The sequence below is a fragment of the Protopterus annectens genome, chromosome 2.part0 (genome assembly GCF_019279795.1).
Source record: "Protopterus annectens isolate FY-2018-M chromosome 2.part0, PAN1.0, whole genome shotgun sequence".
Taxonomy (NCBI): domain Eukaryota; kingdom Metazoa; phylum Chordata; order Ceratodontiformes; family Protopteridae; genus Protopterus; species Protopterus annectens.
In genome coordinates, this window is record NC_056728.1 from 1,170,154,874 (window position 1) to 1,170,169,066 (window position 14,193).

General features: G+C 39.8%; 1 protein-coding gene across 2 annotated transcripts in view; it reads right to left on the reverse strand.

Moving 5' to 3' along the window:
• The window catches only part of LOC122793404 (alcohol dehydrogenase class-3-like), a 517,897-nt gene that overhangs the window by 276,160 nt on the left and 227,544 nt on the right, over positions 1–14,193 (reverse strand). The gene's annotated exons all lie outside the window — the stretch shown is intronic.

A 14,193-nucleotide genomic window follows, 5' to 3' on the forward strand; every position in this document is an offset into this window, starting at 1 on the left:
TGAAGTGACTCCAATGGATGATTCTGTGGTGGTGAGACTGGAAAATGCAGATAATATCACTTGCTGGATGCCCAGAGGTTCCAGGACAGGTGGGTTGATTTGGGGAAATGCATATGCATATATTATGTCCCTGACCACATTTGATATGCATAAGATAACACATAGGAAAAGACTGAGCCTTACAATAAATAGGAACCACTTTACATATCTAGTCTTCATAAATGAGTTATGTACTTACCAAAACAACAAATTCTTAATTGTCTCGATGGTTGAGCTATCTGCCCTCACTGAAGATCTGAGACCATAAACATGTCGCACACATGCTTCTTCAGCACTGAAGCTCTCCCATCTACCATAATGCTGTGCAGATCCAGTTTTGCCTCATATTGAACTGGCCCTGCATGCAGTGCTAAAGAACTGGATAAAATATGGCCAGCACTAAAGCTAGGTACCTCCAGAAAGGGAGGTATCAGTTTGTAGGAGGTTGCTGGGTAGGACATTATGATGAACAGAGAGGGACAATATCAGTAAAGTAAGCGCATAACTTTTGTATCCTACAGTGTCCCCTCCATCCATCTCAACAGATTGTCCAACTACTTTTCCTCCTAAGTGGCATCATGGGAAGATAACCCTAAGAATGGTGGGGCCAAAGACCCTACTAGACCTTGATATAAGGTCAAGTTCTTAATGCTTGATGAAGGCATACATTACTGACAAAGTTGCTGAAGCATAGATGCCATCCACAGTTGAATGAAATACAATGTACTGGTTGAAATGGCTGTAGAAGAATGAACTGTGGGTGTAGATGACAATGTCAAACCTTTGGAAGTGCAATCTGAAAGCCATCTAGGTAATGTAACTTTGTAAAATTTAGTTTCTAGTCTGGCTTTTAAAAAGATATTAAGAGTTGGCCATTCTTATGTGCAGATTTTACTCTGCAAAGACAGAATCTCATCTGATGATGCACATCTAGAATATCGAGTTGGTACACTCCATTATTAGTATGACTGAGGAAGAAAAAATGGGCAAAATAATAGACTGGTCCAAGGCCATCTCCATGGTTATTTTATGGACAAAGGAAGATTTTGGTCTTAGAGAAAATCTGTCTTTATGGAAAATCAAGTGTATTTGCTTGTAAGACAAGACATGTAGTTCAGAAATTCTTTAGGCTGAAGTAACTGCAACTAAAAGTCTTCCTGGATAGGTATTTCAGAGAAGAAATAGGAACAGGCAAATTGCTGAATATAATGTCCACTTTGGAATGCATCCGTCCAGACATATACAACAGCTGGAATGCCCACTGAGATACCTTACTAAAAGGGATACATGGCCTGAACAACATATCTTGCACGGACTGAATCAAAGCCTTATCATTATACTTGAAATCCTACAGACTGCTAAGAGGTGACCTGTGTTTGCCATACAAGGCATCCTGTGACCCAATTTAGCTGGATTTACTGCACATCAGCAAGTCAAATGTATGGTCCAGAGATATAATTTTCTTCTGCAACAACAGCAGAGTGGTTTGTAGGGACAGGTATATCTCGTACAGGAAACCTTTGCTTTGGAACAGACTCCCCATCCACATAAAACAAAGTTCATTCCTGTCCATATTCAAGCACAACTTGGCGGTATGGATGGAAAACAGAAGATTTACCCTAAGAGTGACCGTGGTACTGCTAATGGACAGAGGCAGCTCCTAAATGCTTTATCCCATGCATGTGTCCCCTCAAATTATCCATGGCATGATCCCAGCCATTCTCATTAGGAATAATATATAATTATCAACCATGGGATGGGTAAGACCAATCTCTAAATAAATGGGATAGGTTAATTCAAGCGCAAAGAGGGAAGCTGGACAGGTTTAAAATGACCCTCAAGGACAGCTGGCCTAGTACTATCTAAGAACCTATGAAGCTATGAATGGGTTGTGTCAGAGCTTAAAACTTTAATGTGTGGTCCTATGGTAGAGTAAGAATTTTAGTGGATGGTTTCAGGTGAAAAGTTCCTTCTAAAAAGGCCTAGAAAAATCCTAAGGGAGGCTAAACAACTAGAGTTTAGGCCTGCAGGAAAGTTGGAAATTGCCACTAACCGAACTCTAATTGTGGAGTAACTAGCTTCAAAGTCAACAAGACAATCCAAGAACTGCAGGACAGAAGGTACCAGAGCTAAGAAGGGATCCAAACCTCTATCAATAGTCTAGAAAGAAAACCTTTTCTGTTTGTTCTTTTGCAGTTTTCTAGGAGATTGCTTTTCAGCAGCAGTTAAGATCTGTACTATTCTCAAAGGAAAAGCAGTGTCATTGGGCATCACTGGAATGGGAGAAACCATGCAATAATTTATGGACTTAATGTCCAGATAAGGATTGTCAGATGAGTGACAATGAATATCTAGTCATGGATCCAGAGGCTGTGGAGGTCAGGTCAGGGGAAACCAAAGCAAAGGGGACCTTATTTGCTTGGGCCAAAAGGAGGTGATGAGAATGACTGCTGTCTTGCATTGAGATGCTTTCTGAAAGAACTTCATGACAGGAGAAGGATGAAGGGGCATACAGAAGTCTAGGTGTTGGCTGCCCCTGTGGGAGGATAAGGGAAAACAGCTGCTGCATTTTGTTTTATGGGGGGAGCCAAACAGATTGCAGTAAGGCTGGCACCAACAGCTCAATATTTTGGTTGCCATTGCAGGATTAAGGGACCACTAGAGGCATAAGAATGCAGCAACTCAGCCTGTCCACTAGAAGAGTGGACCAACCTGGTACATGAGCTGCAGTTAGAAAGGGCTTTGAAGACATGAACCAGTGCCAGATTCTTATATCTTCCCAACACAGTGGGTTAGAGGTGAATCCTTGCTTGTTGATGATCCATATTACTGAATCATTTTCTGTGTGGATGTCTTGAAGTGTCTACAGTCCTAGGAGGACTGCCCTCCTCTTCCAAAACATTCATGAGAACTTGAGCCTCTAGTTGAGTCAATATTCCTTGGACTGCTGTCTCATAATGCTTCCCACCACTGAGATGATGTATCCATAGTAACTATGATTGAAGGTAACAGAAGAACAAATGGATACCCCCCTTGGACTAGTAGGGACTGAAGCCACAATTTCAGATGTTTGCAGAACACTGAAGACAACTTAATGAGGTGATTAATAAACTGAGAAGCCAGAGACCACTGAACACACATAATACATTGTAGAACCAGCATGGAGCACTAGCATTATGGATGCTGCCAGAGTGCCCAGCATGTGAAGAATGACAGAAGCTGGGGGATGTTGGTTTTAAGGACCTCTTGCACCTGTAGACATAGAGACAGTAGCCTTGACTTGGAAAGCTTTGCAATTTAAGTTGTAGTACCCAGATGATAACATATAAAGACTAAGGATTAAGTGGGCTACAAATTTGACTTTTTAAATTTTATGGAGATATCCAAGGACTGACAAAAGTGGAGCAAGTAGTCTGTTGCAAAGATCAAAGATTCATTTGTGTTTGGAGTTAGGAACCAGTTGTCTAGGTAGGGGAACACATGGAATCTTCAAGTCTGAGGTATACTGCAACTACTGACATGCATTTGGTAAACAGCCAGGAGACTGTAGTGAGACCAAAAGAAAAGGGTTAGAACTGGCAATGACTGGCACCCAGCAAAAAGTGGATGAACTTTCCAGATTGCCTCACAATTTTGATGTAATACTAGACATCCTGCAGGTCATCCAGTCCCTCTCTCATAGGGTCATAAGTATGGACAGCACCATGACCCCCCATGACCAGCTGGACTTTTATGTTTTTTGGATGCAGACTTAGGCTGCTGGGGTCTAGCATGGATATAAAATATACAAATGAAGAACACCAATTGCTGCTTTGTTTTTGATTTTTCTGGTACCTCGGCTTCCCCTTCTCCTGGAATACAGTTTACATAGCAACACCACCCATTTTTTTTTTTACATTTTGATTGAATTATTGATGCATGCCATCCCCCCTAATTTATTAGGCTCCCCTTTATTTTCACAACTTCAACACCTATCTAGCATCTTTTCCTCTATTACGTGGATATAAACATATAAAATATAAATTACAAAAAAAATATATATATATTACATTTAATACATAAATACTATAAACAGTACTTGTTTTTTTTTTTTTTTAGAGTTTTGAAGACCCATAGTAAGACCAACCATATATATACTATATACATAAATATAAATTATTAAATATTTATTAATATTCATTGCAATATTCTGTGGCACTATATCTGACCTCATTGATTTTGAGACCTGAATGTTCCCTTTCTGTTACCTTTACTACATCTGCTGTTTTTTTGAAATTAAATAAAAGTTTTCCTATTCTATCATCCTCACAGATAATAGGCCAAAATCTACCCACTACTTCCTTTGTCACAAAAATATTTTGTCACCAGACCCATTCTTTACAAGACCTAACTCACTTTCTACCTTCTTTCTGGCTAATATCCCCCTACCAACTTTCCTTCAACCTTGTTGAATTCTCTTGGAAAATCAAACTTCTCAGAAGTATGCCTACCTATTCTTTTTAACTCACTCATGGTAGAGATCTCTATCAAAGAGTCACTGTGCATACTAGAGGCATGAAGAAAATTTTCAGCTGCAGTCTTTTGATAATAAAGGTTTTGTAATGTTTTTGTTATCACATATTTGACTACCTTGCCCAGAAAATGCCTTCCCCTCGACTCGAGCAATTATAAATGGCCTTTTAATAAGAATCCAGGAATATTCCTACATTTTGTAAATAACCTCCCTTTCCTGAAACTATGGGCCCTGGTGATTCCTGATTGTTTTTTATTTTTTTTTGGGAATGGTGTGAATATCCATTTAATCACAGCATTTATATTTATGTATATAGTAGGACCTTACTGTTTATATTATAGTATTTATGTATTAAATGTCATATATATATTTTTTGTAATAAAACTATTTATGTTATTCCATATAATAGTAATAGAGGAAGAGATAGGAGATGTGTGTTGTAAAAAAAAAGGGGCCTAGCCTAATTGCATAATTAGGGGATGGTGCATCAATAAATCAATCAAAAAAATCTTTAAAATGCGGTGTGTGTTTGCTCCAGGAGAAGTATTCAGGGAGAAAGGCTGAAGCCGAGGTACCATTATTAAAATTTCAACAATTGTCTAGCATGGGCCTGAAGTCCCTGGTTTTCTTTGGAAGTAAAAAGAATATTGAATAAACTCTGGATCTTTTCTGGTCTGGTAGGACCTCTTGGATTGCTGTTTTTTGAAGAAGCTGCAAAATTTATCATGCTGCAGCCCTTTTTCAGTAAGGTGGGACATCCGGATGGACCTTTGTATTTTGTCTGTGAATAGAAATGAAGGGAATTATGTAGTCTCTGGAAATTATATTCTTCACCAAGGAATCTTTTGTGATGACAGGTCAATTTTGAAGGTGAAGGAAGAAACATTTTTCATCTGCCTCGAGAGTGAGACAATCAGGCAATATTTCAAAACCACTGAAAGGGTTTCCCCTGAAAAGTGGCCTTTAAATCCTTGGTTCTGTGGACCCCATCTGCCCTGGGTGGTATCCATTAACGTGCTTACATCTGCTATGAGAAGCTCTGTCTGAAGAAGCATTGTATGAATAATGCTGGGATTTGTTAAACCAGAGACCATTGGTACCTTTCTGTTTCCTGAAAAAGGATCATTGAGGGCTAGCAAACTGAACTCCAAGAACAGAGAGCCTTTATTGTCTTCTTCACTCTTTATCAAAGTATCTTTTACCTTGGGATGGAACACTGATGATTTGTCATAAGGGGCATTCAAAATGGCACCTTAAAATTGCCCACAAAGTCTCAGCCAAGCATGGCAATACATTGCTACGCCAGTGCCCACTGCTCTAACTATCCCGCTCACTGGCTCCATTAGATACTAGTCTCACAGTCAGGATGGTAGTAGACAATATGGCTGAAAGATGAACTTCCATTATCTTCTTTGTGCCCAGTGTTGATGGTCTCTGAAGTGAATCAAAACTCTGTCTGGCTGTATGCCTTGACACCAAGTCTTCTGAGATATCTAGTTAAATCCCCTTAGGGAAAAAGTGCCAAAGGTGTAAGACTATTTTCCAAATTAGTCTGTCATCCTGGATTCCTTATTAGGAGGCTAGATTATAGAGCTTTCTTCTGACAGCTCTTTCCTTGAGGCTGCTGTAATCACAATGGAATATAACAGATATCCCTTGATCCTATAGGGACAGTCCTTCAGAGGTCTCAAAAATTATGTCTGGATCAAAGGGGATAGGTTCTACCACATCAGAGTTTTGGCATGCCTTCTCTACCAGTATGTTGACGTTTGGTGAAAGGAACTGCCAGGAAAGTAAACAGACCCACTCTAAAGGTCTCTTTGAACACTTCCTCCTCTGGGTGAGGGGTATCAGTGCAGCAGTCCTCCCTTTGTCTCATCATTTCCATTACTTCTCCAAAGGAGGAGTCTTCAGGTGGAGGAGAACCTTCCCCTACATTAAGGTCTGTGTCCTGCGTGAGATAATTTATAGGGAAATATAGGTGTCTCTTTTTATGCTTACACTTCTTGTACACTTCTGGGAAGAGTCTTCTGAAGAGCCACAAGTGTCCTTTTGGGCTAGACTGTCCTTAGTGCTGATGGTGAGGACTGAAAATGACAGATAGACTGGAGTGTCAGGGTGGAGCTGAAACACTAGGAACATCTAGGAACATCCCTTACCTTGTAGGCTGGCAGTCCAAAATCCTCTCAAACTCAAACTCTCAGGTTGATACCAACAGCATTGAGGAAGGCAACAACTGAGCCACCCTCAGTTTAAAGGCTGTAATGTTGACAGATCACATTGTTGCATTCCCATTGCTGAGGAGTCTGTCAGATCTCAGTAGTGAGTGGTACAAATGTATTGGTCAGCGAAGAACCCAAAACCACAAATGGTCCTGAGTGAATCGGCACCAATGAGGGCCTTGGGACCTTTATGCTGAATGTTCAGCTCTGAGACATGCTGGGCTCCAAAGATTTTTTTGGGTTAATTATGATGGATGCACAAATGATGTGGATGTACCTAATGTGGTTGGCATAGCTAGAGAGATGAGAAGGATTAACTTTGGTACTGATAGCACTGACACTGAGGTGGGTGTTGGGAAATGAGCAAATATAAGGTGGAAGGAGGCCTTCCCTATCCACCATAGGAGTGGAGGGAGAATATATGATTTCTATGCCTATCTGAGCCTTCACAAAGGCACTCATCTATTCTCAGTCAAATTTTACCACACTTCTTGAAGACGTACTACACCTAACTGAAGATGTGAAGGATGTCTAGACCTCATGAATCTCAAGAGCTCTTTCTTAGAGGACTGGCTTATCTGAGAAGTCTGTTTCTTTGGAGATTTATCTTGAATGATGATTGTCTCAGTGTCAAAAATGGTCGATACCGAGGGTCATAATAACAATGGTTCTGAAGGAGCCAGAGCTGGAGAAATCATTTGCCCTGCAGAGTTTGTGATTTTCCGTAACAGAAAAAGACCAAGGAGTAACAGATGTCCTCACTCTCTTCTGCTTTTCCTTAATTCTCTCCTTGTCTTTCTCTTTAGGTATGTTATTATCAGAAGATTGGAAAGATACTCTCTCAGCAACTTTGGGAGGCTGAGATGGAGATCGACTGGCCGATTCTCTTATAGTGGCAAGTAAAAGACCTTTAAGCATGAGTTTATTTCTTCTGTCTAGTAAACAATGTGGACTGAAGGACTGACAAACATCACACTAAGGATCAAGATGCTTGGATCCAAGACAGACTGCATTCTGCTGGTGCTGTTCTTTTGGTGGGATTTAGTAACTCTACTTCAAACACTTTTTAAAAAATGGAAGCCTTTTCCATTACAGAAATATAAGCTGTAAAGACAATTAAAAAATAGAGAGAGACCTGAAATACGGCAGCAAGGAAGCTTGGGAAGAAGGCCTATGAAAAATTGCTAAGCAGCAAGTATGTGAAAAATGGATTTAATTAAACTGAATACTGGAAGCAGGGAAGAAAAACTACAGGTAAAGAACCAAAGTAGAAGGCTTAGACAGGCCCCAGGTAAGTGAGAGGAGCTACAAGGGAATAAATTCAAAATAGCTTGTCATAGGGAAACAGGCATTAAGAAGAAGGTTTAGTAAGTTACTGAAGCAATATGGCGAGCAAGGAAGCATCTATATTCCAAAAAGAAATCATTTATCTTTTCCTCAGATGGCGAGAGCTCTGGAGGACCATGTCAGTGACAAATGTGATCTGTGGAAAAACTGGATCCACACAGCACTATGGGAAAAGGGAGAGCTCAAGTGATAGTGAAACAACTGTGTGATATGTTTGCGGCCTCAGATCTGCTGCAAGGGCAGATAATCCAATCACTTGAGATGGGCAAAAGGGACAACATAGGATCCAACAGCTTATTTCTTTCTTCAGCTTATGTCTTTCTTCTTCCATGTTGCATAAACATTCCGTTGCATGGGTGTCACTCCTTGAGGAGGGGTGGTGTTCCAAAGGAGCATGGCAGAGGCTCTCTGCTATTCTACTGTAGACATTTTAGAATACTGTACATTTTTGACTTGACTGCATCATTAAAAAGGCTGCTCTAATCATCCATCACTTTTTCATGAAAAAATACTTCCTTGTATTTTTCCAAGCGTTTGATTTTGCATTGTCACATTTTGTCTTCTTAATATGCCTCATTTTTGTGAAACATTGCACCAACTTGAATTCCAGTTATTCCTCTGAGTGCCTAAATGTTTAAACATACCCCTCCATACCTCCTTCTTCAAGACTGTACACACTAAGCTTTCACAGTCAGGGTGGATCCAACACAAGGCAATGTACGCAACTGCCTAGGGCCCGATACTGCCTGGGGGGGGGGGGGGGGCTGGCCATACATTAATTAAAAAATTAACACTAATATAAAAATAAATAAATGCCCTGATGCTTCCTTCCTTGCTCTTGGTAGCATCTGCAGCTCTTATTTCCTGCCAACTGCAGTCTCATTGTCTTACAGACAATGAAAGAGACTGGTGTGGCAACATGCACAGCAACAACAGACTTCCAGGAATGGTATGCAAGTTGAGTGAAGCAGTTTCTTTTTTTTCCTGCAACACAACCATGACAGTAAATCAAACAGGCCAATTTTTTTAAGCATCATTAATAATGGATGCACTACAGGTAGTATGTGGGCTGGTTGAGTAGCAATTTTTATCAGCATTTAATGGGTTGGTAGAGTAGTGTTTTTCATATGTGTGTGTTTGTGTGTGTGTGTGTGTGTGTGTGTGTGTGTGTGTGTGTGTGTGTGTGTGTGTGTGTGCGTGTGTGTGTGTGTGTGTATACAATGAGGTCCCCTGGATTGGAAGCTGAGTAACTGCCTATGAACTAAAGTAGTTACGGTGTAAAGGATGGAAACTGATTGTAGTAAATAGCAGCATCATCATATGAGCCATGTTCTTTGGATGTGACCCTTGAAATCCTTAATGTTAACATTGTGTTTACTATTTAGGGGCAAATAATTTGGACTGCATGAAGTCTAGGAGTTCAGTGTTAACTAGGAATGCATTTTTAATTTAGCTTTTTTTATTCAGACATACAGGTGTGAAATGCACTGTCTGGGCTACCACAGTTTGCCTAGCACTTAGAGTTGATGAGTAAGGCTATGAGCTGTTACAGATATGCTTCCTTTACATGGTTTGATTCCTCCAACCTGTATTTATTTGCCTTTTATATAACTCTGCCAAAATACATTATTAGACAATACACCTGGGCTGCTCTTAAAAAGGGACACTTGTGTCAAGTGGGTTGTTCCAGGCTGTTAGCAAATGTATTATACATTTGTCTTTTGAATTTCTGCTCTCTTCACATAAGTGCTAATTAATGCTTTTCTATATACACTCTCCAGCTATTCTATCTCCAAAGCCTTCAATATACTACCTAGCCACCTGACTTCCATTAGCTCCACCCCACAATTTAAAAAGCTTCTCAAAACACACTATATAGATGCCTGGCTATGTTCCTGTGACTCCCCAGGATAAAAAAAACAATAGTACGGCCTATCTTTACTCTTTACCAATATGGAGTATTAATCCCTTCACTACCTAACAGTACCATACAACTTAATTGGAATCTTACTTCCCACAACATGTCTGATGTTAGACTGTTTCATCCCTTTCACTAGCCATCATGCTAGAATAGCTTCAGTATTTCCCCACCACCTTCAAAATGAAAGTACTACACATATCATATCTATACCACCATGTTGAGTTGCAAGGCTCATACATCCACAGACCTGCAGAAGGGTTAAAACACTAAACCTGTTAATAGCAAGCTAGAATATGTACGTGAATCCCATTGACCTCTTTAGCTGTTTTCAACAGCACTATTGCAAGATATACTCATTATGTTATAATGTTCTGCAAGAAACTGCATGCAAAATGTTAATATTTCTCATCTTGTTGCTATGTGACATATTAGGGATTTTATTGTGTAACAACATAGTGTCAATAATCCATATCATGTTGATATCTGATGTCTGATTGATGGATTATATCATGTCTGATTTAATGTATTATGATCTGATTTAATGTATTATATCATGTCTGATTTAATGTATTATGATTTGATTTAATGTATTTTATCATGTCTGATTTAATGTATTATGTTTTGACTTAATGTATTATATCATGTCTGATTTAATGTATTATGATCTGATTTAATATATTTTATCATGTCTGATTTAATGTATTATGTTATGATTTTATGTATTATGTCCTGAGCTTTTCTCCCCGGGCCTCCGCTGAAAATGAACCTGTGTCCAGTCAGACCTTCCCGGTAAACACATGTAAAATAAATAAAATAAAATAAATGCTGTTTGAGTATAAATCCCAGCTCTTCTCTTATAGTTTAATTGGTTGACACATGCTTTTTAACTAAACATAAATTTCGGGGAAGAGGAGTTTACTATTTCTCATGCTTAGTCTGTTTTCAATATGAGTGTTTTGTTTAGAAAATGACTGTTAATGTTTTTTTTTCTGTAAAATATGAAATACAAGTTTTAACTGAAATCCAAGTCTCTTGCAATAATTGTAAAAGTAAAGAAAAGTGTTATGTACACTGTTAGAGCAGTGTTTATGGTAATTGGGAAGAGACAGCCAAGTAATATGATACTGGTATGCCCCCCCCCCCCCCCCAGCCCAGAAGAGGAACAGGTATGTAGGGGGAATTAACTCACCAGCCAATAATATCTATTTTAAGTATTTTACCTTTGTGTCCCCACTGACATCTGGAGATGACTTTCACATAACCTTGCCACACAAATGAGTGGTTTATAAGCCCTCCCCCCACAGCAGATCTGTTATAGTAGCAAAACAGCTCCACCTTTATCTGAAACTTCTGTAAACAGTATGGGTTCTCAACATGTACTACCTGAAGTACTGAGTCCCTCTTAGATATGGAGCTGTTGCTTTGAATCATCCATTCACTTGTATGGGTTACTCCGTTGCTTCAGGGTTGCAGATTAGTAGCTTTGCCAATGTACAACCATGAAGAATTTAATTGTTGTGAAAATACCTCTATACCAGCAGACATTGAAAATAGGAACAAAGGCCCTTAAAAACAGGAAAATCCAGCTAAAAATGCAGATATTTAATTAGCATAAAATGTGAATTCCAAATTGCATATAACTCTTCCCAAGTCCAGTATGACTGTGGGATAGTACTCAGAAGCACATTTAAATAGCAGAGTAACAGCGATGAAAATATCAGCATATTATAAAAGAGACGGTGTAAAATCTGTAGACTTTAATGAACTTTATTGCAAAATTCTACCACACAAGCTCATTTATTTTTCCTTCAGGAAAAGGGAGTTGTAAGATGTATGAACTCTTTCTTTAAATTATTGTTGCAACTTGTATGTTGCTCATGTGGTTTTCTGTTTACAAGACAGCTTCAAATAAATCACATGATGAGGGGGATTCAGAATATTGTGTGGTGAAAAGTAAATCAAGCCTAAAAATGGGGAAATAGCTCCAGAAATATGGGCACCCTAAACAAGGATGTCAGCAGGCATGCACTATGTACACTATAGCATACACTTGCCTAGTCAGGGGAGCAGTTAGCAAATATATCAGGGAATTTAAGAAAAAGACCTTAAAATTCCTTCCCTGGACATCAGCAGGCATACACCATATACACTATAGCATACACTTGCCTAGCCGGGGGGTGGGGGGGGGGGGCAGTTAGCAAGTGTATCAGGGAATTTAAAAAAAAGTCCTTAAAATTCCTTCCCTGTTCCCTCCCCAGTCCCCTCCTCACCTGAAAACCTGCCTCAGGTAAGTTGCAAGCATGGAGGAGAGGGGTGTGGTGACTTAACTGGACTTCAGTACAATTTGCTGCAGCTGTATTTGGTGGGCTGCCTAATTCCTGTTAAATACGGCTACAGTCAGTTGTTTCACCTCTTTTACTTACCTTGTTGGTGTCTGCTGTGTACCTGGAGGTGGTGTTCCCGAATCCTTCCTGATCCTGATTTCCAAGTCCTGACTAGTGACGGTGAGTTTCCAGTTGTGCTGGCAGTTTGTCTGCTTGAGTCTTACCTGGATTTGCACACCCCACAGTAAGTCTGTTCTAGCCTATCAAAATCTGATTGGTACATTTCTGTTATTGTGTGCATTTTCGCATCATGTTGCCTGGCAACTGGATCCAGATGGAGTCTGGTGAGCAAAATGCAACTGAGGACTTCCAAGAGCCAAAACGGAGGAGTCATTTGGATTAATTAGTGGGTTTGTTCATGTTTTGGGGAGTAGGTAAGTGTGTGTGTGTGTGTGTGTGTGTGTGTGTGTGTGTGTGTGTGTGTGTGTGTGTGTGTGTGTGTGTGTGTGTGTGTGAGTGAGACCGACTGTGACAGAGAGAGAGTGAGAGAGAAGGAGAGAAGGACAGAAAGAAAGATGGAGAAAGAGAAAGGGGGAAAGAAAGAGGGGGGAGAGAGAGACAGATGGAGATGGAGAGAGAGGGAGAGAAAGAGATGAAGAGGGAGAGAAAGAGAGATGGAGAGTGATATGGGGAGAGAGATAGAGATATACTGTGAGACTGGGAGAGATGGAGAAAAAGATCGACAGTGAGACAGAGAGGGGGAGAAAGAGGAAGAGAGATGAAGAGAAAGACGGAGGGGGGAGACAGAGAGAGAGAGATGGAGGGAAGGAGAGATACAGAGAGATGGAGAGAGACAGAGACATGGAGAGTGAGAGAAAGAGGGACAGAGAGAGAGAGAGAAAGAGAGATGGAGGAAGGAGCATACCTCTCAAGTGCACAGATTTTCTGAGACTGTCCAGATTTTGGCCTTATATTTTTGGTCTGTTCTTCATAAAATTTGAGATTTTCTGGATTATTGTGGTCATTTAGTGAGGATTAAATTTGTAAAAATAGTCATTTGAATTTAATACTCCATATCCTTCAGAAAATGCATTGTAACAACACAAAACCTTATATTCTAGCAACTTTCTAAGTTTAGAATAGCAATATTTAAAATGTGTCCCTATTTTTAGGGTTTTGTCCTCCCATTATTTTTAGCATTGCCCAGATTTTTTGTGCTAAGAGGTTGACAGCTATGGGGGGAGAAAAGGGAGAGAGGGTGCTAGAGAGAGGGGGGAAGAGGGAGACGTAGCTCTCAACTTTTTCCCAGAATGTCCAGATTCATTGACTTATATTTTTGGTCTGTTTCTCATAAAATTGTAGTTTTCTGGCAAAACACATTTAAATCATTGAGGACTATAGTCAACAAATAATTACAGACATTAGATTTTCAAACTTCATATTGGGGGGGAGGTTGGTTTAATGGTTAAAGTATTTTTCCTTATGGACACAAGGTGCAGGGTTTGATTCTCACATGGGTAATTAGTTAGGCTTAAAATTGTCCAAAAGGGCAGTTAGCCTAGTACTAAACTATGAACCTATATCCTTCAGAAAATTCACTCTAATGCAAAATCTGCTACTCATCAACTTTCTAATCTCATAAGAGCAATATTTCAAAAGTGTCCATATTTTTGTTCTCCCATTTTTGTGGCTTTGTCCAGATGTCTTGCTTTAAGAGAGGGGGAGAGGGAGAGAGCGGACAGGTTTTGCAGTGTGTATGTGTGCCTGCATTTGTGCATGTCTGTGGAGATAAGAATGAAGATGGGTGATATGTGTGTGTTTGTGTGT